The sequence below is a fragment of the Mustelus asterias genome, unplaced genomic scaffold (genome assembly GCF_964213995.1).
Source record: "Mustelus asterias unplaced genomic scaffold, sMusAst1.hap1.1 HAP1_SCAFFOLD_472, whole genome shotgun sequence".
Lineage (NCBI taxonomy): Eukaryota > Metazoa > Chordata > Chondrichthyes > Carcharhiniformes > Triakidae > Mustelus > Mustelus asterias.
In genome coordinates, this window is record NW_027590424.1 from 242,737 (window position 1) to 268,809 (window position 26,073).

At 47.3% G+C, this 26,073-nt stretch overlaps 1 protein-coding gene across 2 annotated transcripts in view; it reads right to left on the reverse strand.

Moving 5' to 3' along the window:
* Nucleotides 1–222: 222 nt before the first annotated feature.
* LOC144486806 (uncharacterized) overlaps nucleotides 223–26,073 on the reverse strand; it is a 56,133-nt gene continuing 30,282 nt past the window's right edge. The window contains exon 7 of one of the 2 annotated variants that reach the window (XM_078204823.1): nucleotides 223–262. The gene's annotated coding sequence lies outside the window, so the exon portion shown is untranslated. Of the gene's footprint in view, nucleotides 263–25,002; nucleotides 25,122–26,073 lie in introns of those variants that run through there. The other variant, XM_078204822.1, reaches the window with a different exon arrangement.

The following is a 26,073-nucleotide window of genomic DNA, read 5'->3' on the forward strand; positions in this document are numbered from 1 at the left end:
TAAAGTAAATGTTGGTCCCTTAGAAGATGAGAAGGGGGATTTAATAATAGGAAACGAGGAAATGGCCGAGGCCTCAAACAAGTTTGTTGTGTCGGTCTTCACAGTGGAGGACACAAATAGCTGATCAATAATTGACGGTCACGGTACTGCAGGGGGTGAGGACCTTAAAACGATCACTATTACTAAAGAGGTAGTGCTGGGTAGGCTAATGGGACTAAAGGTAGACAAGTCCCCTGGTCCGGATGGAGTGCATCTCAGGGTTCTAAAAGAAACGGCAGAAGAAATAGCAAATGCATTAGTTGTAATGTATCAAAATTCACTGGACTCTGGGGAGGTGCCAGCTGATTGGAAAACAGCTAATGTAACGCCACTGTTTAAAAAAGGAGGAAGACAAAAGGCAGGTAACTACAGGCCGGTTAGCTTCACATCCGTAGTTGGGTAAATGATGGAATCTATCATTAAGGAAGAAATAGCAGGACGCCTGGAAAAGAATGGTTCAATCAAGCAGACGCAGCATGGATTCATGAAGGGAAAGTCATGTTTGACTAATTTGCTGGAATTCTTTGAGGATATAATGAGTGCGGTTGACAGAGGGGAACCGGTGGATGTGGCGTATTTAGATTTCCAAAAGGCATTCGATAAGGTGCCTCACAAAATGTTGCTGCATAAGATAAAGGTACACGGAGTTGGGGGTAAAGTATTAGCGTGGATTGAGGATTGGCTATCTAACAGAAAGCAGAGAGTCGGAATAAATGGGTGCTTTTCCGGTTGGCAATCAGTGACTAGTGGCGTGCCGCAGGGATCGGTGCTGGGGCCTCAACTATTTACTATATACATAGACGATCTGGAGGAGGGGACCGAGTGTAGGGTAACAAAGTTTGCGGATGACACATAGATGAGTGGGAAAGCGAATTGCATGGAGGACACAGAGAGTCTGCAGAGAGATTTGGATCGGCTAAGTCAGTGGGCAAGGATCTGGCAGATGGAGTATAACGTTAGCAAGTGTGAAGTTATCCACTTTGGAAGGAAGAATAGTAAAATGGACTATTATTTAAACGGTGAAAAATTACAACATGCTACTGTGCAGAGGGACCTGGGGGTCCTTGTGCATGAATCACAAAAACACAGTCTGCAGGTGCAGCAGGTGATCAAGAAGGCAAATGGAATGTTGGCCTTTATCGCGAGGGGGGTAGAATATAAAAGCAGGGAGGTCATGCTGCAACTGTACAGGGTCCTGGTGAGGCTGCACCTAGAGTACTGTGTACAATTTTGGTTCACTTGTTTAAGAAAGGATATATTAGCTTTGGAGGGGGTTCAGAGAAGGTTCACCAGGTTGATTCCGGAGATGAGGGGGTTAGCTTATGAGGAGAGATTGAGTAGATTGGGCCTGTACTCATTGGAGTTTAGAAGGTTGGGGGGAGATCTCGTAGAGACATATAAGATAATGAAGGGGCTCGACAGGGTAGAAGCAGCGAGGTTATTTCCACATACAATGGAAACAAGAACTCGGGGACATAGCCTCAAAATACGGGGGAGTCAGTTTAGGACAGAGTTGAGGAGGAACTTCTTCTCCCAGAGGGTAGTGAATCTTTGGAATTCTCTGCCCAATGAAGCAGTCGAGGCTACCTCGTTAAATGTGTTTAAGTCACAGATAGATAGATTTTTAACCATTAGGGAATTAAGGGTTATGGGGAGCGGGCGGGTAAGTGGAACTGAACCCACTATCAGATCAGCCATGATCTTATTGAATGGCAGAGCAGGCTCGAGGGGCTGGATGGCCAACTCCTGCTCCTATTTCTTATGTTCTTATGTTCTCCTCAGCTGCTGCACCAACACTTTTGTTTATGCAGTGACTCAAAGGAAATTTCGAGAGGAGTTTTGGAATGGAGTGAAACAACCCTTCAAATTGATGGCTAAATTACATCATTGAGAAGACATCACAATTTGGGACATTGTTGCTGCCGTGTTCTGTGCATTCTACAGTTGGACTACGTTTCTTTCTTTTTATTTTCTGAAGCAAATTTCAAACATGGTGCAAAGTTAATTGTAGTTGTTGTAACTTGTAAATGCTTCATACCCTCTTACCTGCAAGGGAGGGACCCAAACGCAAGTTTTCTTCAGATGGGTTTCAAACAATGAGTTGGTCAAGAGGATCAGCATTCCCAAGTTCAGCCTCTAGTTAATGAATTGCTCAGGAAATGACTCCTCCCATGGTTATTTCCCAGAAATTGACCAATCCTGAGGAATGCCTCGCCAAGTGCTCAGCATCTCAAATGTTAATCATAATTTAATGATTTGATCTCTGCCGTTCTTTGAAGAAAGACTTTCAAGAAAGTTATGCTGACACCAGCAGAACAAGATATAAGGATGATTCTGTCCTGTAATCCCTGCACCGTCACTTCAAAACACGGTGAAGAAATATTAATGCTTTTATATTAAATTCCAAACCTCCACTCCTCCACCTGATTCATCTCCACTCCACTGCCTGATGCTCCTCATATAAAACATTGGTTAGGACACATTTGGAATACTGTGTCCAACTCGAGTCAGCACAATATCGGAATACCATCATCACAATGTTTTGGTTTCCGATACTCCAGGTGTTTCAGTAAGAACATACTTGAGACAACATTTAGTGGCGACATTCCATCTGCACCCTTTATTGACCCAGGCAATCGTTAGTTAACCTACACATCCTGGGACACTAAGGGGCAATTTAGCATGGCCAATCCACCTAACCTGCACATCCTGGGACACTAAGGGGCAATTTAGCATGGCCAATCCACCTAACCTACACATCTTTGGACACTAAGGGACAATTTAGCATGGCCAATCCACCTAACCAACACATCCTGGGACACTAAGGGACAATTTTGCACGGCCAATCCACCTAACCTGCACATCTTTGGACACTAAGGGGCAACTTAGCATGGCCAATCCACCTAACCTGCACATCTTTGTGTTGTGGGAGGAAACCAGAGCACCAGGAAGTAACCCACACAGACACGGGGAGATCATTTAGACTCTGAAACAGACAAGCCAGGACCTGACCCCGGGTCCCTGGTGCTTGGGCAGCAGTGGTAACCACTGTGCCACCGTGCCGCCCCACATTGCTGAATGACCGAACACAGTCCATCACCTTCCCATAGTCAAGACTCTCAAAGTCGATCATCCCAATGAAAATGTCAGCGTGACATTAAACAGAAGGGGTCACAATTATAGACAAAGAGACAAACAGGACTTCAAATTCCCAATGGAGCTCAGAGAATCCTTTGGGATGGACTTATCCATTGAGACGGGGTTTGTAATTATCGAAGGTCAGCCAGATGGGGAATAGCTCCTTGTACGTTCGTTCCTGTTCTTCCAAACACCAAAGTGCCTTTCATGCAATCATCTTTAATTTGATTTTGATTTATCATTGCCACAGGTATTGGTAGTCAGTGAAAAGTATCGTTTCTTGTGTGTGCTGTACAGACAAAGCATACTGTTCAGAGAGAAGGAAAAGAGAGAGTGCAGAATGTAGTTTACACTCATTACTCGGTTGTAGAGAAAGATCAACTTAATATGACGTGGGCCGATTCAAAGATTTGATGGCAGCAGGGAAGAAGCTGTTCTTGAATCGGTCGGTACGTGACCTCAGACTTTTGTATCTTTTTCGCGACAGAAGAAGGTGGAAGAGAGAATGTCCGGGGTGTGTGTGTGTGGGGGGGGGGGGGGGGGGTCCTTGATTATGCCGGCTGCTTTTCCCGAGGCAGCGGGAAGTGTAGACAGAGTCAATGGATGGGAGGCTGGTTTGTTTGATGGACTGGACTACATTCACGATCTTTTGTAGTTCCTTGCGGTCTTGGGCAGAGCAGGAGCCCCAGACCAAGCTGTGATACAACCAGAAAGGATGCTTTCTACGCTGCATCTCTGGTCCTTTTTGTCATGTTAACTCCAGTGAAAAGAAAAGTGTATTGCCGCGTCTATAGATACATACTACTGTTGCAATTTGCACGTTTGGTTTTCCCAGGTTTCTGGGTGACACCTTCCCACTCTAAGTGTGAACAATGCTAATTAATATTCAAGATCATTCGCTTACTTCCAAACTGTGCAAACATTTGATCGGTTTTTGATGATAAATTTTCATGAAGTCGGAGCAGGGATGGAAGTGAGAAATGATCGGGGATGTACATTTAACATCGCCACCTCTGGAATATTTCACATCAGAGCAGCTGCAATATCAGTTCCATCAGATTTACAAACATGGGAACAGGAGGAGGCCATTCGGCCGGTTGCGTCTGCTTCACAATTCAACACCATCACCACTGTAGGGGTTTTTCAGAGGCGAAGTATTGAGCTCAGCTTTAGCGAATACAAAGACTCGCAACCACAGTATTCTGGTGAAAGACGTTCTTTATTGTCCGCTGGGAGAGAAGGAGCTGGGCAGTCTCAGAGTCATTCAGGTTTACAGCATGGAAACAGGCTCTTCAGCCCAACTTGCCCATGCCGCCCTATTTTAACCACTAAGCTCGTCCCAATTGTCGCGTTTGCCCCTCTCCATCTCTACCCATCTCACCCATGTAACTGTTTAAATGTTTTTTAAAAGACAAAATTGTACCAGCCTCCACTACTGCCTTTGGCAGCTCGTTCCAGACACTCACTGCAAGAATTCCCCCTCTGGACCCTTTTGTATCTCTCCGCTCTCACCTTAAACCTATGCCCTCTAGTTTTAGACTCCCTGACCTTTGGGAAAAGATGTTGACTATTTAGCTGATCTGTGCCTCTTATCATTTTATGTAAGATCACCCCTCAGCCTCCTACGCTCCAGGGAAAAAGTTCCTAGTCTATCCAGCCTCTTCTTATAACTCAAACCATCAAGTCCCGGTAGCATCAAAGTAAATCTTTTCTGCACTCTTTCTAGTTTAATAATATCCTTTCTATAATAGGGTGACCAGAACTGTACACAGTATTCCAAGTCCAACAAATCTCTCAGTTACATCATGGTGGCATTATAATTATGCATTTTCCGAAAAGCATTTTACCCGCCGTGTGGCTCATCATGATCCAAACATGAGTACAGGTCATACACCTTGACCAATTACAGATATTCTCTGGCAGCATGGGAACAATAAGTTCCAGTTATTTCTGTCTGTCTTTCCCATGGCAACCTATTGCCAGCTTCAGACTCGCTTTTCTAGTTGAAGACTCTGTTATTCATTGAGCTGTCTGGAACCACGAGCTTGTCCTTGCTCAATGAATGTCTCTTTCACTGAGCTGTCTGCTACCAATGCTGATACAAGTTATGCTTCTCAGGGTGTATAGCTTGTAAAGAATGTGGTTCACCTTATTGACCTATCTCCCATGATGCCATAGTACACTGTCATTAGCCAAGATCTCTGCCTGTTCAATGATACTCTTTCAAAAATACATGTTTTACTGCTCCAACTTGTGCTTATCTGTGTTTCAATGCAGACAGAACCTCTGCAAAATAAATAAGGCAGTCTGTGATTCTTATCCTAAGTTAATCCACTCTATTTTAATCGTCTTTATTGGTGTTTTAATCCTTGGTTATTTCAAATTCCTCCAACAAATTCCAATGCAGCTACATCCCTCCTCAAGTAAATGGACCAAAGCTGTCCACAATATTCTAAGTGTGGTCTCATTAATTCTTCGTCCTGCAGTAGCAACGATTCACAACTTTTATATTCTAGTCCTTTAGCATTAAATGCCAAGATTCCATTTGCATTTCTATTTCCTTCTGAATCTACATATTAGTTTTATACATTTCACGCAGACACCCAGATCCTTCTGCCCCGTAGCACTAGGAAGACATGCCCCTGTCGGCATCAACGGAAATGAAGTGGAAATGGTCGAGAGCTTCAGGTTTCTGGGTGAAAGATGACCAACAACCTGTCCTGGTCCCGATGCTATAGTTTCTGTAATCACCACCATCTGGCTTCCAAAGCCGTGTGTGGTCATGAATTCCATCGATTCACCACCCTCTGGCTGAAGAAATTCCTCCTCATCACAGTTCTAAAGTAAGAAGTCTCACAACAGCAGGTTAAAGTCCCACAGGTTTATTTGGAATCACGAGCGTTTGGAACGTTGCTCCTTCATCAGGTGAGTGGACAACTGGTGCTGTGAGACTTCTTATTGTGCCCACCCCAGTCCAACACTGGCATCTCCATATTGCAGGACGAAAGGGCCGTCCCTCTCCTCTGAGGCTGTGCCTCGGGTGCTAGTCTCTCCTACTAATGGAAACAACTTCCACAAGTGCACTCTATCCAGGCCGTTCATTATTCTGTAAGTTTCAATCATATCCCCCTTCCTCATCCTTCTGAACTCCATCGAGTACGGACCCAGAGTCCTCAGACGCTCCTCATGCATCAAGTCTTTCATTCCCCGCATCATTCTCCTGAACCTCCTCTGGACCCTCTCCAAGACCAGCACATCCTTCCTTAGATACGGGGCCCAAAATTGCTGACAATATTCTGAATGCGGCCAGACCAGAGTCTTATAAACGCTCAGCAGTACACCCCTGCTTTTGTATTCTAGTCATCTCGAAATGAACGCTCGCAGAGGGACCTCTGTATATCGAATGAATATGGAAAGATTTATGGTCTGACCCTCCATTATTTCCAACTTTCCATACCTCCCTGACCCTCAACACCCCATCTAGGCTGTTAACTGTTCTACTTTGGGTATAAAAAGTGTTGGATAGAACGGGGTTAAGTGAAGTTGTTTGTTTAGTGACTGGAATTGATGTGAGTCTCCATGGATCCGATTAGTGTTCCTGGAGGGTTTTCCCTCTTCTATTAGAACAGGATTCCGTTCAATGTGTTGTACCATTGGGTGGGAGCGACAACTCCGACACGAACAGAGATCAGCGGCTGTGGAGAGAGGGAGAGGGAGAGGAGAGATCAGAATCTGGGAACAATGGATTGGAATGTTCAAACAATGGATCAGAATCTGGGAACAATGAACCGGAATGTTACAACAATGGATCAGAATCTGGGAACAATGGATTGGAATGTTCCAACAATGGATCAGAATCTGGGAACAATGGATTGGAATCTTCCAACAATGGATCAGAATCTGGGAACAATGGATTGGAATGTTCAAACAATGGATCAGAATCTGGGAACAATGGATTGGAATGTTCCAACCAAGGACAGGAGTTTATTCTATTGGATTTTCTGGTATACTGCAGATTATTGGTGGATAACATCAGCTGATCGGATTCGTTATCTACTGAGGGCGATTCAATGTTTTTACTATCCCCTCTTGGCGATTGTCGGTGTTCCGGGTAAGTGCCTGGCTGGAATTGTACCGGCCCGACTGTCACGGGAATCTGAGCAGGCCTGGGGCGGAGCATGGGAAGGTCTGTTGAACACGGACGGGAGTTTGCAGCTTTGGGAAGAGTGAGGCTGTAAAGTCCCGTCCCCTGTGTCCAGTTCCTAATTCTAGAAAGGCTGTTTCACTGTGTTGAGTTTCTTGTCATTTACTGGACTCGGTTTGCTGCCCTTGTTGTTTCTGCTGAATCTCTGTATCCAGTTATTAATTCTTTCAGCCACTGACAATTGTCTCAGGGTCTATGGGCTAGGATTTTGTCTGTGTGCTGTAACTTTCCACAGACATGTGACCTCCAACACTATTCCAACACGACGACCATTTCAACTCCATCCCATTGATGTAGATAGGGGCATGTACTCCACTCTGCTTCCAAACGTTGATTTGCTTTGTTGACTTTGAGGAAGAGATTATTGCTGTTGCCCCAGTTCGCCAGATTCTCTGTCTCTTCCTTGTTCCCAGTCTGATCGTTGTTTGAGATCCGACCCACTACAGGTGTCATCAGCAAACTTGGAAATGGAGTTGGATGGGAATTTGGCCACACAGTCACCAGTGTATAAGGAGTATAGTAAGGGGCTGAGGACGCAGCCTTACGGGGCGCCGCTGTTGAGGATGATTGTGAGGGAGATGTTGTTGACTGTCCTTAGTTTTGCTGTCTATGGATTATGAAGTTCAGGGTCCAATTGTGGAGGCAGGAGCCGAGCCCCAGGCCACGGACTTGGGACATGAGTTTCGGAGGACTAATGGTGTTGCAGGCTGAGCTGTAGTTAATAAACACGAGTCTTTGTTCCAGGGTTCACTGGAGGGCCAGGGAGGTGGCGTCTGTAGAATTGTTGTGGCGGTAGGTGAACTGTAGTGGATCCAGGCAATCTGGGAAGCCGGAACTGATTCATGCCATGACTAACCTTTTGATGCATTTCATAGTATTGGATATCAGAGTCACCGGGCGATAGTCAGTAAGGCAGGCTGCTTGGCTTTTCATTTGGTACCGGCCTTTGTTTGAGTTTTCACCTGGTGCAGAGATTAGCAACCTTCCTGCCGAGAGAGGACTCACTGAGCTTCAATGGTCCAGGAGGTTATAGTGGGAGAGCAGCAAACGCACTGGGCACTATGGACCGTAGCTATTCACTGAACCCTGAAGCTTTGTCCCACTGTTGAAAGCAAACCCTGGTACTTGTATTCTGTGCCAATCGAGTGTGAGATTACTGTTTCTTCCTGTGTTGTGCGAATGGTGTCCACAATGCTGTGGTCTCCTCTCCAGGGTACAGTCCTGTGCTAGTATAACAGAGTCGGAACTGTTGAGGCATCAGGATCTCCCTCTGCCAACTGTTAGTATTGTCCAGAGGAAAGGGTGAAACCAGCACTGTTTGGTACCAGCTCTGCTGCAGGGGTTGTCAGTAAGCTGTCTGAGAGACGACAGGTTCCCACCTACAGGACTCCACTCCGGATTTTCGGTCCGGTTTTACTCCCTCAGCCTTATTACCCTCCAAATCCCCCACAAGGGAGAGGGGCTATTTACCTGTAGCTGAGTGAGGTTCAATGTTGTGGACTCCCCGGAAAACGCTCTCCCAAATGTATACCAGTGTGTTGCTACCATGGAGCAGCACGGTGACACAGTGGTTAGCACTGCTGACTCACAGCATCAGGGACCTCGGTTCAGTTCCAGGCTTGGGTCGCTGTCCGTGTGGAGTTTGGACCTTCTCCCCGTGTCTGCGTGGGTTTCCTCCGGATGCTCCACTTTCCGCTCACACTCCAAAAGACGTGGTGGTTTTTAAGAAACATAGATTTAATTCTTCTGTGTGTGTGTGTGTACACATTTTGTTTATGTTAACCCGTCCTCAGTCGAAATGGTAATTTCTACGACTGAATCATATCTAATTTTATTCTTTATTTCCCTCCTGACAGTGAACATAATCACAATTGTGACCCTGACCAGCAGAAACTGTGGTCTGTCCAAATGTGTCACTCGTTACCTGGTGGCCATGTCAGTGGGGGATCTGCTGGTCGTTATCCTCGACCTGATATGGAGACAGATTCCCATTGTTTATCTGGAACAGTTTGATTTCCTGCGATCGGTCCCCGTGTGTAACATCCACGCCGTCCTGCTTTATGCAGCCACTGACTGTTCTGTCTGGTTCACCGTCACTTTCACCTTTGATCGATTTGTGGCCATTTGCTGCCCCAAGCTGAAATGTAAATATTGCAGCGAGAAATCGGCGGCTGTGGTTCTGGGAACAGTGACGGCGCTGAGCTGTTTAAAGAACATTTTCTGGTATTTCTTGTTTTCGGCTGGATATTGGCTGGGGAACAACCCCTGGTTTTGTGATTTCACACCGGATGTTGTGTTTTCTCGGGTCTGGGGAATAATCGAGTTCGTCCACCACATTCTAACCCCGGCTGTCCCATTCGTCCTGATTCTGCTGCTCAATGTTTTCACCGTCAGACACATTTTAGTGAGCAGCAGAGCCCGCAGGAGACTCCGGGCTCACAGCAGTGGGGAGAGTCCCAGAGATCCAGAGATGGAGAGTCGCAGGAAATCCATCATTTTACTGTTTGTTATCTCAGCCAATTTCATCCTATTATGGTCGACATTAATGGTTTATTCTCTATGGAGTCGGATGCAATTTTTGGGTAATACGTCGATACGGTTAGGTATTTTTGTTATGGAATTGGGTTTCATGCTGCAACTGACAAGTTGCTGCACAAACACTGCCATTTATGCTGTGACACAGACTCACTTCAGGCAGCAGCTAAAAAAGCGACTGAAATATCCCCTTACTGCAATTCTTCAACTCATTACACCCTTGAGAGGAAACTACAACCACAAGACCCCTGACTCTTCCTATTGGACATTAAAACTGTGAACACCAAACAGCCTCACAGAAATGGAATGAGTGTCAGATACAGAGATAGGGAGAAGGCAGTGATAGCAATAGTGAAAGTGATAGAGGGACAGAGATTGACAGAGAGAGGGAAAGGCACAAAGACATGGAGAGCAACAGAATTTGAAAGAGTTTCTAACAGGTACAGGGAAAGAAATAGACACAGTAAGAGTTTTAACAACACCAGGTTAAAGTCCAACAGGCTTATTTGGCAGCAAATACCATTAGCTGTCGGAGCGCTGCTCCTTCGTCAGATGGAGTGGAAATCTGCTCTCAAACAGGGCACAGAGACACAAAATCGAGTTACAGAATACTGATTAGAATGCGAATCCCTCCAGCCAACCAGGTCTTAAAGAGACAGACAATGTGAGTGGAGGGAGCATTAAGCAGGAGAACAGTGACACCACACAACGCTGCCACAGCAACCTCTGCAAGTCGTGCCGGATCATCGACACGGATGCCATCATCTCACGTGAGAACACCATCCACCAGGTACACGGTACATACTCTTGCAACTCGGCCAACGTTGTCTACCTGATACGCTGCAGGAAAGGATGTCCCGAGGCATGGTACATTGGGGAAACCATGCAGACGCTACGACAACGGATGATGAACACCGCTCGACAATCACCAGGCAAGACTGTTCTCTTCCTGTGGGAGAGCACTTCAGCGGTCATGGGCATTCAGCCTCTGATCTTCAGGTAAGCGTTCTCCAAGGCGGCCTTCACGACACACAACAGCGCAGAGTCGCTGAGCAGAAACTGATAGCCAGGATCCGCACACTTGAGGACGGCCTAAACCAGGATGTTGGATTTATGTCACACTATCAGTAACCCCCACAGCTTGCCTCCTGGACTTGCAGAATCTCACTGGCTGTCCTGTCTGGAGACAATACACATCTCTTTAACCTTTGGCTTAATGCTCCCTCCACTCACATTGTCTGTATCTTTAAGACCTGGTTGGCTGTAGAGATTTTCATTCTAATCAGTATTCTGTACCTTGATTTTGTGTCTCTGTGCCCTGTTTGAGAGCACATTTCCACTCCATCTGACGAAGGAGCAGCGTTCCGAAAGCTAATGGTATTTGCTACCAAATAAACCTGTTGGACTTTAACCTGGTGTTGTTAAAACTCTTACTAAGTTCACCCCAGTCCAACGCCGGCATCTCCACATCAAGAAATAGACAGACAGAGAGAGAGCGACAGAGACAGAGAGACTCTCACAGAGCGAGAGAAACAAGGATAGGGAGTGGGGAAAATGGCGAGGGAGAAAGACAGGAAATGAGAAAGGGAGACAGAGGAAGACAGATTGGAGGTTGTAATAAGAGAGGGAGAGGGAGACGAAGGGGAAACGGGAGACAAAAAGTGAGGCAGAGGGAAATAGCCAGAGACAGAGAGAAACAGAGATACAGAGACAGAGAGCGGGAGCGAATGGGAAAGAGTCGGACTGAGCGAGTACAATGGACACAGCGAGAGCAAACGACAGAGCGAGAGAGAGAGAGAGAGACAGACAAATAAGTAAAAGGGGGACAGAGACAGAGCGAGAGAAGGAGAGTGAGACTGAGAGGGGGCAGGAGAGACAGAGGAAGAGGGAAGAGAGAGGGAGACTGGGGGAGAGGCAGAGAGACAGAAAGAGACAGAGAGAAACAGAGATACAGAGACAGAGAGCGGGAGCGAATGGGAAAGAGTCGGACTGAGCGAGTACAATGGACACAGCGAGAGCAAACGACAGAGCGAGAGAGAGAGAGAGAGACAGACAAATAAGTAAAAGGGGGACAGAGACAGAGCGGAAAAACCCATCTGGTTCACCAATGTCCCAGGGAAGGAAATCTGTCGCCCTTGCGCAGTCAGGCTTAAAGGTGACTCCAGGGCCACAGCAATGTGGCTGACACTTAATTGCCCTCTGAACATGGGCAACTAGGAGGCCGAGTCACGAAGGCAGATGCCTTGAGTTGGCGACGATTAACAGACACTTGTCGTATCCCCAATGAAAGAGACAGTAATCATGATTTTTTTCAATACTCTCCCAGTGGCTACCAATAATATTCGGCTGTGGAGGCAAAATTACCCAGTGCTGAATAAACTGAAGCAGCTGGTGCTGATGGGGGAATCCAAAAGGCCGTTACAGCCTGAATTGCAAGAGTAGGTACCGTGTACCTGGTGGATGGTGTTCTCACGTGAGATGATGGCATCCGTGTCGATGATCCAGCACATCTTGCAGAGGTTGCTGTGGCAGGGTTGTGTGGTGTCGTGGTCACTGTTCTCCTGAAGGCTGGGTAGTTTGCTGCGGACAATGGTCTGTTTGTGGTTGTGCGGTTGTTTGAAGGCAAGAAGTGGGGGTGTAGAGATGGCCTTGGCGAGATGTTCGTCTTCGTCAATGACATGTTGAAGGCTCCGGAGGAGATGCCGTAGCTTCTCCGCTCCGGGGAAGTACTGGACGACGAAGGGTACTCTGTCCACTGTGTCCCGTGTTTGTCTTCTGAGGAGGTCGGTGCGGTTTTTCACTGTGGCGCGTCGGAACTGGCGATCGATGAGTCGAGCGCCATGTCCTGTTCTTATGAGGACATCTTTCAGCGTCTGGAGGAGAGGGGGGGAGGGGGGGAGGGGGGGAAAGGGGGAGGCGGGGAGGGGGGAGTGGGGGGCGGTGGGGAACTGGGACATCGTATCTCCAAATACATCCCACTCTGTTCACACTGAGAATGATGTGGAGATGCCGGCGTTGGACTGGGGTAAACACAGTGAGGGTTTTAACAACACCAGGTTAAAGTCCAACAGGTGTATTTGGTAGCAAATGCCATTAGCTTTCGGAGCGCTGCTCCTTCGTCAGATGGAGTGGAAATCTGCTGTCTCTGTCTCTAACGAAGGAGCAGCGCTCCGAAAGCTAATGGCATTTGCTACCAAATAAACCTGTTGGACTTTAACCTGGTTTTGTTGAAACTCACACTGAGAATCCCAGGGTAGGGAACTGGGACATCCTGTTTCCAAACACATCCCACCCTGTCCATACTGAGAATGTCAGTACTTGCGTGAGTTCTGCATCTTGAACAGTGTGGAGATGAGCCTGATGGTGGAGATAGGGCAGTAGTTTGCAAGGTTGGTGGGGGAACAATTTTAGTTTTTGGGATGGGATGATGAGTGTAGATTTGCGTGTGAGAGAGACATTAATTCAAGAGAGAGACATAGACATAGAACAGTACGGCACAGAACAGGCCCTTCGGCCCACGATGTTGTGCTGAGCTTTATCTGAAACCAAGATCAAGCTATCCCACTCCCTATCATCCTGGTGTGCTCCATGTGCCTATCCAATAACTGCTTTAAAGAGAACTCTCAACAATATCAATGAACATGGGGAGGTTGGGTATTCAACAGATTAATGAAAATAGAGTCAGTGGAGCAGGTGAGGTGTCTCATGGACAAGGTGAACTGAGAGGGGAGGAGGGGAGATAGGAGATAAACTGGAGAAAGATGTGGCTTCAGACAAATGGGACATTTCGAGACATTTTATCCCTGTGGGCGAGTGGAAGGGAAGGAAACAGCAGTGACAGCTGATGGGATTGTCTCGATCCTAGTGATAAAGAATCTCGATCAGCTGCTCATACTTGTTGGAGGTGAGGATGGAGGAGACAGGGGAGCGGGAGAGACCTTCAAAAGGAACTAATTGTGTTCGAGATAACATCGAGACTCCACAGTGCGCGTCCAACATGAAGCTGATTTATTTGATTTTGAGGCAGGATGTTTGAGGCAGACCACCAGTCAGGATCAGCAGGAACAGATCCCAATGAACAAGGTTCAGTCCTGGATGTGATTAACAGGGAAATCCTCCTGAACTTTCTGGTGTATCAGCAGGGTGGATGAATCACTGAAACCCATCCCACACTCAGATCAGGAGAACGGCCTCTCTCCAGTGTCAACTTACTGGTGTCTCAGGCGGTCAGATAACTGAATGCATCCCTTCCCACACTTGGAGCAGGCGAATGTCTCTCTCCAGAGTGAACTTGTTGCTACCAAATAAACCTGTTGGACTTTAATCTGGTGTTGTTAAAACTCTCACTGTGTTTACCCCAGTCCAACGCCGACATCTCCACATCATTCTCAGTGTGAACAGAGAGGGATGGATTTGGAGATACGATGTCCCAGTTCCCCACCGCCCCCCACTCCACCCTCCCCGCCTCCCCCTTCCCCCCCCCTCCCCCCTCCCCCCCCCCTCTCCTCCAGACGCTGAAAGATGTCCTCATAAGAACAGGACATGGCGCTTGACTCACCGATCACCAGTTCCGACGCGCCACAGCGAAAAAGCGCACTGACCTCCTCAGAAGACAAACACGGGACACAGTGTATCACCAGGTTGGAGAACTGATTGAATCCTTTCCCACATTTGGAACATGTGTATGGCCTCACCCTGGTGTGAACTCACTGCTTGGTCAGGAGGTGCACCGACTGAGTGAATTCCTTCCCACATTGGGTCTCTCTCCAGCCTGGCACCATCGATGAATTTCTAGCACTGATAGACAATTGAATCCCTTCCTACAATCCTCACGTTTCCGTGGTTTCTACCAGTTATAGAAGTTTAAAGCATGGAAACAGGCCCTTCGGCCCAACTCGTCCATGCCGCCCTTTTTTTCAACACCGCTAAGCTAATCCCAATCGTCCGCATTTGGCCCATATCCCTCTATACCCATCGTACCCATGTAAATATCTAAATGCTTTTTAAAAGATAAAATTGTTCCCGCCTCTACTACCTCTGGCAGCTCGTTCCAGACACTCAACACCATCTGTGTGAAACAATTGCCCCTCTGGACCCTCTCACCTTAAACCTATGCCCTCTAATTATAGACTCCCCTACCTTTGGGAAAATATATTGACTATCGACCTTGTCTATGCCCCTCATTATTTTATAGACCTCTACAAGGATCACTCTAAATAGTGACACAATCCCCAAGGATCACTCAAAATACTGACACAATCCCCGAGGATCACGCAAAATAGTGACACAATCCACAAGGATCACTCTAAATAGTGACACAATCCCCAAGGATCACTAAATACTGACACAATTCCCATGGATCATTCTAAATGTTGACACAATCCACAAGGATCACTCTAAATATTGACACAATCCCCAAGGATCACTCCAAATACTGACACAATCCCCGACGATCACTCTAAATAGTGACACAATCCACAAGAATCACTCTACATAATGACACAATCCTCAAGGATTACTCTAAATAATGACAGAATCCCCAAGGATCACTCTAAATACTGACACAATTCCCAAGGATCATTCAGAATATTGACACAATCCACAAGGATCGCTCTAAATATTGAGACAATCTCCAAGGATCGCACCAAATACTGACACAATCCCCGACGATCACTCTAAATAGTGACACAATCCACAAGAATCACTCTACATAGTGACACAATCCTCAAGGATTACTCTAAACAATGACAGAATCCCCAAGGATCACTCTAAATACTGACACAATTCCCAAGGATCACTCTCAATATTGACACAATCCACAAGGATCACTCTAAATAGTGACACAATCCACAAGGATCACCCTAAATAGTGACACAATCCACAAGGATCACTCTAAATATTGAAACAATCCCCAAGGATCACTACAAATACTGACACAATCCCCAAGGATCACTCGAAATAGTGACACAATCCCCAAGGATCACCCTAAATAGTGACACAATCCTCAAGGATCACTCTAAATAGTGACTCAATCCCCAAGGATCACCCTAAATAGTGGCACAATACTCAAGGATCACTCCAAATAGTGACACAATCCCCGAGGATCACTCTAAATAGTGACACAATCCTCAAGGATCACTCTAAATAGTGACACAATCCCCAAGGATCACTCTAAATATTGACACAATCCACAAGGATCACTCTACATATTGACACAATCCCCAAGGATCACTCTAAATAGAGACACAATCCCCAAGGATCACTCTAAATAGTGACACAATCCACAAGGATCACTCTAAATAGTGACACAATCCACAAGGATCACTAAATACTGACACAATTCCCATGGATCATTCCAAATGTTGACACAATCCACAAGGATCACTCTAAATATTGACACAATCCCCAAGGATCACTCCAAATACTGACACAATCCCCGAGGATCACTCGAAATAGTGACACAATCCACAAGGATCACTCTAAATAATGACACAATCCTCAAGGATTACTCTAAATAATGACAGAATCCCCAAGGATCACTCTAAATACTGACACAATTCCCAAGGATCATTCAAAATATTGACACAATCCACAAGGATCGCTCTAAATATTGAGACAATCTCCAAGGATCGCACTAAATAGAGATACAATCCCCAAGGATCACTCTAAATATTGACACAATCCACAAGGATCACTCTAAATAGTGACACAATCCACAAGGATCACCGTAAATAGTGACACAATCCACAACGATCACTCTAAATATTGAAACAATCCCCAAGGATCACTCCAAATACTGACACAATCCCCAAGGATCACTCTAAATAGTGACACAATCCCCAAGGATCACTCTAAATAGTGACACAATCCCCAAGGACCACCCTAAATAGTGACACAATCCTCAAGGATCACTCTAAATAGTGACTCAATCCCCAAGGATCACCCTAAATAGTGACACAATACTCAAGGATCACTCCAAATAGTGACACGATCCCCGAGGATCACTCTAAATAGTGACACAATCCTCAAGGATCACTCTAAATAGTGACACAATCCCCAAGGATCACTCTAAATATTGACACAATCCACAAGGATCACTCCACATATTGACACAATCCCCAAGGATCACTCTAAATAGAGACACTATCCCCAAGGATCACTCTAAATAGTGATACAATCCCCAAGGATCACTCTAAATAGTGACACAATCCCCAAGGATCACTCTAAATAGTGTCACAAACCCCAAGGATCACTCTAAATATTGACACAATCCACAAGGATCACTCTACATACTGACACAATCCCCAAGGATCACTCTAAATAGTGACTCAATCCGCTAGGATCACCCTAAATAGTGACACAATCCCCAAGGATCACTCTAAATAGTGACACAATCCCCAAGGATCACTCTAAATAGTGACACAATCCCCAAGGATCACTCTAAATAGTGACACAATCCCCAAGGATCACTCTAAATAGTGACACAATCCCCAAGGATCACTCTAAATAGTGACACAATCCCCAAGGATCACTCTAAATAGTGACACAATCCCCAAGGATCACTCTAAATAGCGACACAATCCCCAGGGATCATTCTAAATAGTGACACAATCCCCAAGGATCAATCTAAATAGTGACACAATCCCCAAGGATCACTCTAAATAGTGACACAATCCCCAAGGATCACTCTAAATAGTGACACAATCCCCAAGGATCACTCTAAATAGTGACACAATCCCCAAGGATCACTCCAAATACTGACACAATCCCCGAGGATGACTCTAAATAGTGACGCAATCCTCAAGGATCACTCTAAATAGTGACACAATCCTCAAGGATCACTCAAAATCGTGAAACAATCCCCAAGGATCACTCTAAATAATGACACAATCCCCAAGGATCACTCTAAATACTGACATAATTCCCAAGGACCACTCTAAATATTGACAGAATCCACAAGGATCACTCTACATATTGACACAATCCCCAAGGATCACTCTACATATTGACACAATCCCCTAGGATCACTCTAAACAGAGACGCAATCCCCTAGGATCACTCTAAATAGTGACACAATCCCCAAGGATCACTCTAAATAGTGACACAATCCCCAAGGATCACTCTAAATAGTGACACAATCCCCAAGGATCACTCTAAATAGTGACACAATCCCCATGGATCACTCTAAATAGTGACACAATCCCAAAGGATCACTCTAAATAGTGACACAATCCCCACGGATCACTCTAAATAGTGACACATCCCCAAGGATCACTCTAAATAGTGACACAAATCTCAAGGATCTCTCTAAATACTGACACAATCCCCAATGATCACTCTAAATAGTGATACAATCCCCAAGGATCACTCTAAATAGTGACACAATCCCCAAGGATCACTCTAAATAGTGACACAATCCCCACGGATCACTCTAAATAGTGACACAATCCCCAAGGATCACTCTAAATAGAGTTACTATCCCCAAGGATCACTCTAAATCGTGACACAATCCCCAAGTAGTAACAGGAATACCGAGTACTGGGCTAATGGTACGATACTTGCTAGTGTGGATGAACAGTGGGATCTGGGTGTCCAAGTGCATAGATCCCTGAATTTTGGCACCCAGGTTGATAGGCTTGTTCAGAAGGCGTACGGTGTGTTAGCTTTTATTGGTAGAATGATTGAGTTTCGGAGCCAGGAGGTCATGCTGCAACTGTACAAAACTCTGGTGCGGCCGCACTTGGAGTATTGCGCACAGTTCTGGTCGCCGTATTCTAGGAAAGATGTGGAAGTGTTGGGAAGGGTGCAGAGGAGATTTACCAGGATGTTGCCTGGTATGATGGGAAAGTCGTATGAGGAAAGGATGAGGGACTTGTGGTTGTTTTCGTTAGAGAGAAGAAGGTTAAGGGGTGACTTAATAGAGGCATACAAGATGATCAGAGGATTAGATAGGGTGGATAGTGAGAGCCTTTTTCCTCGGATGGTGTTGGCTAGCACGAGGGGACATAGCTTTAAATTGAGGGGTGAGAGATCTAGGACAGATGTTAGAGGTAGGTTCTTTACTCAGAGAGTAGTAAGGGCGTGGAATGCCCTGCCTGCAGCAGTAGTGGACTCGTCAACATTAAGAGCATTCAAATGGTTATTGGATAAACATATGGATGATATTGGAATAGCGTAGGTTAGAGGGGCTTTAGATTGGTCCCATTGGTGGGCGCAACATTGAGGGCCGAAGGGCCTGTACTGCGCTGTTATGTTCTATGTTCGATATTTACCCTGCTCGTGACCACTGACTTTCGGGTCAAGTTAGCATGGCCAATCAAACAAACACGCACATCTTTGGACGTCGAGAGGAAATCGGAGCATGCGGAGGAAACCCACGCAGACATGGGGAGAATGTGCCAACTCCACACATACAGTGAGCTGAGGCCGGAATTGAACCCAGGTCCCTGGCGCTGTGAGGCAGCAGTGTTAAACACTGTGCCACCGTGCCACGCCAAATATCAAACCAATCAATCAAATGTTCAACTTACAACCACAGCTACATCTGAACTGCAAAGTGTCCAGTCCATCACGCAAACCAATCTCCCCTCTACTGACACTGTCTAGACTTCCCGCTGCCTCAGGAAAGCAGCCGGCATAATCAAGGACCCCCACGCACCCCGGACGTATTCTCTTCCACCTTTTCCTTCGGGAAAAAGATACAAATGTCTGAGGTCATGGACCAACCGACTCGAGAACAGCTTGTTCCCTGCTGCCGTCAGGATTTTGAATGGACCTACCTCACATGGCACAGTGGTGAGCACTGCTCCCTCACAGCGCCAGGTACCCGGATTCAATTCCAGCCTTGGGTCACTGTCAGTCTGTAGTTTGCATGTTCTGTCTGTGTCTGTGTGGGTTTGCTCCGGTTTCCTCCCACAGTCCAGTGATGTGCCGGTGAGCTGTATTGGCCGTATTGCCCCTGAATATCAGGGGGATTAGCAGGGATCGGTTGGGTTACGGGGATCGGGCCTGGGTGGGAGTGTTGTTGGTATCGGCTGAATGGTCTCATTCTGAATTGTCAGGATTCTGTGATTCTGTGATATTAAGTTGATCTTTCTCAACACCCTCACTGTGACTGTAACAGTGCTTTCTGCGCCCTCTATTTCCCTTCTCTATGTACGTTACACTTTGTCTGGTTTGCACGCAAGAACTAATACTTCTAAAGTGTACAGTTTATTTATTAGTGTCACAAATAGGCTTACATTAACACTGCAATGAAGTTACTGTACAATCCCCTATTTGCCACACTCTGGCGCCTGTTCGGGTACACTGAAGGAGGATTTAGCACGGCCGATGCACCGAACTAGCACGTCTTTCGGACTGTGGGAGGAAACTGGAGCAACTGGAGGAAACCCACGCAGACACGGGGAGAATGTGCAGACTCGGCACAGACAGTGACCCAAGCCGGGAATCGAACCCGGGTTCCGTGGAGCTGTGAGGCAGCAGTGCTGACCCACTGTGCCGCCCATGTCGCATCAGTAATTAATGTGCTCATTAGTGCGCCTATTAGATGTGCTTTATTTAGACTTTCAGAAGGCTCTCGACAAGGTCTCACATGGCAGATGACGATGTAAAGTTAAAGCACGTGGGATTGTGGAATGCTTCTTGAGATGGATAGAAAGCTGGTTCGCAGATAGGAAGCAAAGATTTGGCATCAATGGATATTTTTCCGATTGGCAGTCAGTGACTAGTGGGGGATCTGTGCTCGGACCCCGGCTGTTCACATTATATATTAATGATTTGGAAGAGGGAACTGAATGTATTATCTCCAAATTTGCAGAAAGGGAGAAATGTGCAGATTTAACAGCTTTCACCTGTCAGCATCTTAACAACACGTCACTGACAATTATTTTCATTAGTTCAGTGAGAGTTGTTAAGCGGACAGATTAGTCGAGTTAATATTTTCCCTTTGTTACCCATGGGTGGTCTCTGACAGAGCATCCTCAAGAGACAACAGAAACCAAGGTATTTATCTATCACTCCCAGTCTTAATCCAAGCAAACCCAGTCTATCCGCCGTGTGAAGCAACTTCAAACCTTATTATGGAAAGGATATTATCAAACTCGGAAGAGTGCAGAAAAGATTTACTGGGACGCTTCCGGGACTTGATGGTTTGAGTTAGAAGGAGAGGCTGGGGAGACTGAGCACCAGAAATGACTTATTTTTATTCACTTATCGAACATTGGTGTCGCTGGCTGGCCAGCGTTTATTGCCCACGCCAAGTACGAACCACACCACAGCAGATGGTGGAATCTGAATTCAATAAAAATATCTGGAATGAAGAATCTAGATTTTTTTTATTGAATTGAATTCCATGATCTGCTGTGGCAGGATTCAAACCCGGTTCCCCAGAACATTAGCTGAGTTTGGTTCAGAGTGTAGGGATAAGACCGTTAGGCCATCGCCTCCCCAGTTGGTAAAATTCCAATCCACATCCTTTGAGTAGAACCATCTATCCAAGGCCTGCATTGTTTCCATTGACAAATAACTTACAGTGTGTTGCAATTTTACTAACGTTGCCACCCATGGTGTCCAGTTCCTCATTCTTCAAAGGCTGTTTAACTGTATTGAGTTTCTTGTCATTTACTGGACTCGGTTTGCTGCCCTTGTTGTTTCTGCTGAATCTCTGTCTCCAGTTATTAATTCTTTCAGCCACTGACAATTGTCTCAGGGTCTATGGGCTGGGGTGTTTGCTGTGTGCTGTGACTTTCCACAGACATGTGACTTCCAACACAAGCCATCGCAAGCTCTCCTCGAGTCACAGGAACACAAACACACAGACATTACAATACACACATTTACTGATCGAAGCAACCAGATTTAAACTAACTCTCACTCACACACAAATTCAAGAACAACCAAAATTGCTGTAACACTCCAGAATAACGCACACTTAGGAACACTCGCCAAGTACTCTGTTGCTTACACAGGCACACACACGCATGTTGGTACAGACAATATAGACACACACACACGGGAGCGGGTGGGTTTATAACTACTCCCTGACCATTGATGGCAGGGTGATCAGGTAAAACATTGTGACAGCCTAGACAGCTACGCCTGATTTCCCGCCTCTTTACCGGCAATGGATATGCAGCGGATTCAGTCTCGTGCCCATTACTGGCAAGAGGCTGAATAAATTAGGCCGGCACGTTAGCACAGTGGTGAGAGGTCGGAGGGCGGCACGGTAGCACAGTGGTGAGAGGGCGGAGGGCGGCACGGTAGCACAGTGGTGAGAGGTCGGAGGGCGGCACGGTAGCACAGTGGTTAGCACTGCTGCTTCACAGCTCCAGGGTCCCGGGTTCGATTCCCGGCTCGGGAAACTGTCTGTGTGGAGTTTGCACATTCTCCTCGTGTCTGCGTGGGTTTCCTCCGGGTGCTCCGGTTTCCTCCCACAGTCCAAAAGATGTGCTGGTTAGGTTGATTGGCCAGGTTAAAAATTGCCCCTTAGAGTCCTGGGATGCGTAGGTTAGAGGAATTAGCGGGTTAAAAAAAAGGGATGAGCGGGCAGGGACTGGGTGGGGTTGTGGTCGGTGCAGACTCGATGGGCCGAATGGCCCCCTTCTGCACTGTAGGGATTCTATGGTTATTGACATTTATTTTAAAACAAATTGAAATAAAATTAGCGAGGGATGGAATTGTGTGGCACACTTGCCTTTGCAGCCTCACCGGGAGAGGTTGTGTCCGGTGAGGAATACAGCTGGCCCACACGGTAGCACAGTGGTTAGCACTGCTGCTTCACAGCTCCTGCGACCTGGGTTCGATTCCCGGCTCGGGTCACTGTCTGTGTAGAGTTTGCACATTCTCCCCGTGTCTGCTTGGGTTTCCTCCGGGTGCTCCGGTTTCCTCCCACAGTCCAAAGATGTGCGGGTAAGGTTGATTGGCCATGCTACAGAAAAGAAATTGCCCCTAGTGTCCTGAGATGCGAAGGTTAGAGGGATTAGTGGGTAAATATGTAGGGATATGGGGGTAGGGCCTGGGTGGGATTGTGGTCGGTGCAGACTCGATGGGCCGAATGGCCTCTTTCTGTACTGTAGGGTTTCTATGGAACTTCTATGAAACACGTACGCAGACGAGTCGTGATGACCTCGCCGGCAGAACTGAAGGCCATTGAGGACATCGGGCAAGGTCGAGGGCAAAGGTCGGAGCCCCTTGGGCATTGCCCACTTGGCAATCCCCACCGGGCAGTACCAGAGGGCGGGGCATGAGGTGGCGAGGTCTACGGGCGGTGGCCTGTAGGGTAGGACCTAAAGGGACCTGAAGGCAGCTTGGCCCTTGGGGAGTGAGCCAGTCCTGTAGGGAGGGCGGCCCAATGCCAGTCTGCACGTAATTGGTGGTGGGTGAGGGGGGCCCCTCTGCCATTCCGCATGCGATCGATGGAGTAGGGAGCGAGGCCCCGCTTCCACTCTGCACGTAATTAGTTGGATGGGGCTCGTGGGTCTGCTGCCATTCTGCATGCGGTCGGTGAGGGAGTGGGGGCCCAGCTGCCACTCCGCACATGATCAGTGGGGTAGGGAGGGTGCCCACTAACGCTCTGCACCCGATTGTTGGGGAGTAGGAGGTCCCGCTTGGTTGGTGAGGTAGGATGTCCCCGCGGCCTCTCTGCACGTAGGTGTCGGGGGAGATGGTCCCACTGCCACTCTGCATGCGGTTGGTGAACTCGGTTAGTCCCCTTTGCCACTCTGCATGTAGTTGCTGGGGGGAGAGGGTCCCGCTGCCACTCTGCTCATTGTCTGTGGGGTGGGGTGGTCCCCGCAGCCCCTCTGTAAGTGTTTGTTGGGAGGTAGGGGGTCCGACAGCCACTCTGTATGCAATTGGAGTGGGGAAGAGAGGTAATTGGTCTTGTTGGTGGTGGTGGGGGGCGCTACATCGGTCGGGGGCTGATCATGAAAAGCTGTGGACCCCCGGACTAACTGGGGGCAGCTGCTGTGTTGAAATTAGCTGCAGCAGCAGAGAGCTGACAGATGTCTCTCTCAGACCAGGCAGCTCACTGCTGGCTGCAATTGTACAGTTGTAACCACATCGGTTTGGTACATGGTGGGTACCCCAGCCAGCACTGTGAGAGCTGCAAGTGATGGGGCCACTGCTGAGGGTGGTCTCACAGCCATCGAGTTTTAACAGCACAAAGTGAGGCCCTTCGGCCCACTATGTCTGAACTGGTCATCAAACACCTCTCCAATCCAATCCCATTTTCCAGCACTCGATCCACAGCCTTGTCTGCTCTGGCGTTTGAATTGAGAGGGAGGTGAACTGTAGTGGATCCAGGAAATCTGGGAGGCTGGAATTGATTCATGCCATGACTCACCTTTTGATGCATTTCATACTATTGGATATCGGAGTCACCGGGCGACAGTCATTAAGGAAGGCTGCTTGGCTTTTCTTTGGTCCCGGCCTTGGTTTGAGTTTTTCTTACCTGGTGCAGAGATTAGCAACCTTCCTGCCGAGAGAGGACTCACTGAGCTTCAATGGTCCAGGAGGTTATAGTGGGAGAGCAGCAAACGCACTGGGCACTATGGACCGTAGCTATTTACTGAACCCTGAAGCTTTCTCCCACTGTTGAAAGCAAACCCTGGTACTTGTGTTCTGTGCCAATCGAGTGTGAGATTACTGTTTCTTCCTGTGTTGTGCGAATGGTGTCCACAATGCTGTGGTCTCCTCTCCAGGGTACAGTTCTGTGTTAGTATAATAGAGTCGGAACTGTTGAGGCATCAGGATCTCCCTCTGCCAACTGTTAGTATTGTCCAGAGGAAAGGGTGAAACCAGCACAGTTTGGTACCAGCTCTGCTGCAGGGGTTGTCAGTAAGCTGTCTGAGAGACGACAGATAACCACCTGCAGGACTCCACTCCAGATTTTCTGTCAGGTTTTACTCCCTCAGCCTTCTTACCCTCCAAATCCCCCACAAGGTAGAGGGGCTATTTACCTGTAGCTGACTGAGGGTCAATGTTGTGGACTGTCTGGAAAACTCTCTCCCAAATGTATACCATTGTGTCGCTACCAGGGAGCAGCACGGTGACACAGTGGTTAGCACTGCTGACTCACAGCATCAGGGACCTCGGTTCAGTTCCAGGCTTGGGTCACTGTCCGTGTGGAGTTTGGACCTTCTCCCCGTGTCTGCGTGGGTTTCCTCCGGATGCTCCACTTCCCTCTCACACTGCAAAAGTCATGCTGGATTTAAAAAACATGGATTTAAGTGATTTTATGTGTGTACATTCTTTTTTATTTCAACCCATCCGCAGTCTAAATGGCAACTTTAGCTGACATGCCGAATGTCCTTAAACGGTGGCACAGTGGGTTAGCACTGCTGCCTCACAGCGCCAGGGACCCGGGTTTGATTCCCGGCTTGGGTCACTGTCTGTGTGGAGTCTCCCCGTGTCTGAGTGGGTTTCCTCCGGGCGCTCCGGTTTCCTCCCACAGTCCGAAAGACGTGCTGGTTAGGGTGCATTGTCCGTGCTAAATTCCCCCTCAGTGTTACCCGAACAGGTGCTGGAGTGTGGGCGACGAGGGGATTTTCACAGTGACTTCATTGCAGTGTTAATGCAAGCCGACTTGTGACAATAATAAATAAACCTTTAAACTTGAAAGCAAAGGTGTTGGTGGGGCTTTCTTAACCATAGCGTCGGCGTGGAGGGACCAGGACAGGTTGTTGGTGATCTGGACACCTCGAAACTCGAAGCTGTCGACCATTTCTACTTTGTCCCCGTTGATGTAGACAGGGGAATGTCCTTCACAATGCTTCCTGGAGTCGATGACAATCTCCTTCATTTTGTTAACACTGAGGAGAGATTATTACCGTTGCACAAGTTCACCAGATTCTCTATCTCCTTCCCGCACTCCATCACGTCATTGTTTGAGATCCGACCCACGACAGTGACATCATCAGCGAACTTGAAAAGGGGGTTGGGAAGAAATTTGGCCGCACATCTTAAGTGTACAGGAGGCGGAGGGAATGGAGGAAATAAGTTACAAGGAACTTAAGGAACATTAACATACAGAGGGATCTGGGCGTACAGGTCCACAGTTCCCTAAAAGTGGCAACACAGGTGGCTACGGTGATTAAGAAGGCGTATAGCGCGCTTGCCTTCATCGGCCGGGGCATCGAGCACAAGAGTTGGGGAAT